This window comes from Ailuropoda melanoleuca, chromosome 9 (genome assembly GCF_002007445.2).
Source record: "Ailuropoda melanoleuca isolate Jingjing chromosome 9, ASM200744v2, whole genome shotgun sequence".
Classification (NCBI taxonomy): Eukaryota; Metazoa; Chordata; class Mammalia; order Carnivora; family Ursidae; genus Ailuropoda; species Ailuropoda melanoleuca.
In genome coordinates, this window is record NC_048226.1 from 56182179 (window position 1) to 56187480 (window position 5302).

Genomic DNA, 5302 nt, shown 5'->3' on the forward strand with positions numbered 1-5302 from the left:
AAGAACAAAAGTGGGATATTTATACTTCCTGATTTTCAAGACTTTCTAAAAATTACAATTAATCAGTATAGTGTGAAATTTGCATAAGACAGACATATAGTTAAATGAAATGGAGTAGAGAGTCCTGAGATAGACATTGAATTTTTACTAAAATTGCCAAAGTAGTTCAATGGGGAAAGAATTATCTTTTTAATAAACGGTGTTGAAACAACTGTGTATCTATTTGGAAAAAAATAAACATTGACTCTTTTCTCACACCATATGCAAAGATTTATCTTAAATGTATTATAGACCCAAATATAAAAGCTAAAATTATAAAATTCAAGAAGAAATATTAAAAAAAACTTCATTATCCTGGAGCAGGTAAAATTTCTTAAAGATGTCACAGAAAACATAAGCCACAAAACAAACAATTGCTCAATTGAACTTCATCAAAAACTTCTGTTCTTTAAAAGACATTGTTAATAAAATGAAAATGCAAATTTATCTGTTTCTGTGTAAAATAATTCTTCAAAACATAGTGGCTGAAAACAAAAATAAACCATTATCTCTCGCAGTGTTTGTGGATCAAGAATCTGTGACTTGTGTGGCTGGCCATTTCTGGCTTGGAGTGTCACATGAGATTACAGTCATCTGAAATCTTGTCAGAGGCTGGAGGAGCCACTTTCAAGGTGCAGCCCATAGCTGGCAAGTTGTGTTAGCTGTTTATCAATGGGCCTTAGTTCCTCTCTGTGCGAGTCTTTCAAAATACTGGTTTTCTCTAAAACAAGCGCTCAAGGAGGGCAAGATTGATGCTGCAATCTCTTTTATAACCTAGCCTCAGAAGTTACATACCATCACTTCCAAAATTTCCTCTTGGTCACCCAGGTCAGTTATATAGACGAGGGGGCTCTACAAGAGTATTGATACCAGGAGGCCATGATCAATGGGGTTCATCTTGGATAGACATATAGTTTATATATATAGTTTGACCACCAAAGTAAGTCACAATCTGGAAAAAAAGATTTTACACATATATATCTCATGAAGGATTGGTATATAGAATTATATGTAGAATAGACAAAAACAATATGAAATGGCGAAAAGATCTGAACAGACACCTTACAAGAGAAAATATACAAATGATCCATAAGCAAATGAAAAGATGCTCAACATCAATAGTTCTCAGGGAAATACAAGAGAAAACACAATGACTTACCAATACACATCCACTAGAATGGCTAAGAGCAGGAAGGACTAAAATTTCCAAGTGTTGGGGAGCCTGGGTGGCACGGCAGTTAAGCGTCTGCCTTCGGCTCAGGGTGTGATCCTGGCGTTATTGGATCGAGCCCCACATCAGGCTCTTCCGCTATGAGCCTGCTTCTTCCTCTCCCACTCCCCCTGCTTGTGTTCCCTCTCTCGCTGGCTATCTCTCTTTCTGTCGAATAAATAAATAAATAATCTTTAAAAAAAATTTCCAAGTGTTAGAGAGGAAATGGAACAACCAGAACACACATTGCTGGTAGGAATGTGAAATGGTGCAACCACTTTGGAAAGCAGGTTGGCAATTTCTTATAAGGTTAAATAGAACAAACATTAAAAAAATTTGGCAAATCCATGCAATAGAATAGCAGTGAACAGTAAAGAAGGAACATTGCTACACACAAAAATAGGAACAAATCTCTAAAACATGCTTAACTACAGAAGCGAGACACAAAAAAGTACACAGTAAATGATTCCATTTATAGCAAGTCCTTGAAAAAGTAAAATTATTATCCAGTGGTAGAAAGCAGAAAGCCAGGGATAAAACAAGGCAAAGCAGCACCTAAACGAACAAAGGATATGAAGCAAACCCACCTTTTTCATAAGTACATGTGAAAGAGGGAAATTCTATGGTGCAGGGAAAACAAATTAGCATGAGGTTCCTCACTTTCGGCACTATATTGCCATTTGTGCCATTTGGCATGATATTTGCCATAATTCTTCATTACTGCAGGGATATGTGTGTGTACTATCTTGTGCACTGGTTTCTACCCACAAGACGGCAATGGAAATCTCTCCCCCTATCTCCCCATCAGTTGTGACAATCAAAAATATCTCACAACATTGCCAAATGTCCCCTGGGATGCAAAACTGTCCCCAGCTGAAAACCACTGACTTAGTGTATTTGTTATCTATTGCTGCGTAACAAATGATCCTCCAAATTTGGTGGCTCAAAACAATAACATTTATTATCTCACAGTTACTATGGGTCAGATATTTGAGAGTGACTTAGTTGGGGGGTCTGGTTCAACTTTTCTAATGTGGTTGAAATCAAAATGTCTGCATCATCTAAATGCCTGACTGGGGCTGGAGAAACTGCTTCTAAGATGGCTCAATCACATGGAGATTGGCAGGAGGCTCAGATCCTTGCTGTTATTTGGCAGAATATTCTGTTCCTTGCCATGTGGGCATCTGATAAAGTTACCTGACATGTCCTCATGACATGGTAACTGCCTTCCCCAGAGCAAGTGATCTGAGAGAGAGTAGGGAGGAGCCACAATACCTTTTTAATACCTTCTCTTGGAAGTGACAGCCTGTCATGTCTGCTGTATTGTATCCATTAGAAGCAAGTCACTAAGTACAACTCACATTCACTTGGGAGGGAATTAGTCTCTACTTTTTAAAGGAAGGATTATGAACAAATTTGTGGGCATATTTTAAAATCATCATAGCTGGAGAAGGATTCTTCAACAAACAAGCTGGGGAAGATCACAGACTATTTAGAGAAAATAAAAAATAGATCACCACTCCAAAACAAATTTGAAAGGATTACATTATTTAATGAAACAAAGTGAAATTACCAAACAAATAGAAAAAAATAAAGATAGATAATGATATGATCTCAGGATGGGAAAGGACTTGTGAAGCATAGAATAATAGAAAAAAACCAAAAAATGGAAAAGGCCAATCATTTCACTTGGGATCAATATCTATAATATCTATAAGTTGTGTTTTTTGTGAATACCCCAATAAGAAAATGAGCAATGGACTAACAACAGTAGGATAACATACTTGAACATATGAAAATATACCATGACAACCTGGGCACCATAAAGGAGGACAATCATATACTCTCAAACAGTGCTGTAGGAAAATTGATAATAACAATATAGCAACAGTAATTTATTATGTGCCACATAATTCTAAATATTTTATTTGTAGCAATTCATTTGCTTTTCCCTACATCATGTAGTAGCATTATACCAATTTTCTGGTTGAGGCACTGTCAGATTAAGGAATTTGGCCAAATCTCATAATTTGTAGGTGGTAGCAAAATTGACTTATCTAATTGTCAGTAGGCACAGTGCCTCAGGTTTACCATATTTTTGGGGCCCATAAAAATGTTTTAATTTCTTTTAAAATCAGAAGGGAATGGCTGAAGAAAATGTTTTCTGTATATTAATATGTTTGTCTTTATATCAATGCAGTTATAAATATAATTTTTAATATTATTTTATGGAGGAAGAGTCCTACAAAGCTAAAGGCATCTGGGACCCAGGAAAGCCTGAATGTGGCTTTCCTGGGTGTCAGAGCTGCATTTTGACCCCAGGCGATGTGACACCTAAGCCTTCATTCTTTTTGGAAGGCAACTTGCCAATATGTTTCAAAAGGGCTAAAATTATTCACTCCTCTGATTACTTTTAAGGATTTAAACTAAGACAGTATGTAAGGACACAGACAATGATTTATAAAAAGATATTTATTTATAATAGTATTCATTTGAAACCAAAGAAATATTTAATAATGAAAAGTCGGCTCAATATTGACTGTCAATTTAGGGGCCTAGGTGACTATTAGGAGCTTCGGAATGGAACTGAACTGAGGGGAAACTGAGGACTCAGGAGAGCTGAAAGTGAGCAGGAAGTGGAAGGAGGTCTGTAGGCATTCTGGAGATGGCAGGTGGACTTCTGCTGGGTATGTGTGTGTAATATCTGAGAGTACACTTGTAAGCATGTTCTTGAATTCATTTTTAAAGGGAGTGGACAAACAAAACAGTGAGGAGAAGTTTAGAGGAAACAGTACTCATTAAAACAGAGATCAGTGAACACAATCAGGGAACTCTGAAGACAGTTCTGAACCCTGAACACGGAGGAACTGAGCATGCAAGAGTATAGAGGCCTTGAAGATCATGTTAATTTTTCTCTTGAAAGCTCTGAAGAGCCAGTGAAAGATTTTAAACAGTGAAGTTACATGCTCAGATGCGTATTTTAGAATAATCACAGTAGATATGGTGTGCCATCAAACTCTGGTCTGATTTTAGAGTGCAGAAACTGACGGAACGGAGAGGAAGAGAATGTACATTCATTCAAGTAAGAGTTATTTATTTAGGGGTGCCTGGTTGGCTCAGGTTAGGAGTCTGCCTTTGGCTCAGGTCAGATTCTGGAGTCTTGGGATGAGGCCCGGCATCCAGCTCCCTCTCCCTCTGCTCCCCCCGCCATGTTTTTTTCTCTCCCTCACTCTACCTCTCAAATAAATAAATAAAATCTTTTTAAAAAGAGTTATTTATTTAATCTTACAATTATTCATGGGGTGTTGATGCTGTTCTTAGTACACAATTCTTTCAAAAGCTTAATTAGGATGGAAAAGAATTAGAAAGGTTTTAAAGTCAAAGAAAAATTTAAGACAGAAAAAAAATAAAACATGATCATGCTGAGGGAGGCGCAGGAGGGAGTGGACAGTAAAGAGGTTCGCTTTGGAGATGAGTAGGGACACAGCCTTTGAGACAGAAGGAAAACTAATAAGCTTGGGTGTGGATGTAGGTAATTTGTGGGGCTTGGTTGAGGCGGTTGGGCTTACATTCTAGAAAGCCATGCTTGACAGCCTTTATCATTTCTGAAGTAGAAGACCAGGTCATCTGGTGTGTCATGTGGTCATCACTGATTTCTATTTGCAGGGTGGCCTTTCTTCTAAAACAACACACAGAACCAACAGTACTTCCAGAAACTAGTTGACTCGTTTGTATAAATGGGGATAACAGACCCTTTCTCGTGGCGTTGCAGTGTGACTTTGTTGCGCTAACACATGTACTTGCTTAGTATTAGTTTTATCATTGTACTTACATAGGAGTAGATGGGCTGAACGTTTTGATTACTAACAAAAATAAAGTGGAAGTCTTCTGGTATGGCCATCTGTTAAATACAATATTTACTCTTGCAATGGGTACTAGGTCAGATACTCAGTTAAGTCAAGGGGTATTTATTAACAGCCTATTTTTGCTGTAAAGCATTCAAAAAAAGAACGCCGGTGCCCCGAGGACTTTACTTGAGGTCATTCACTGGTT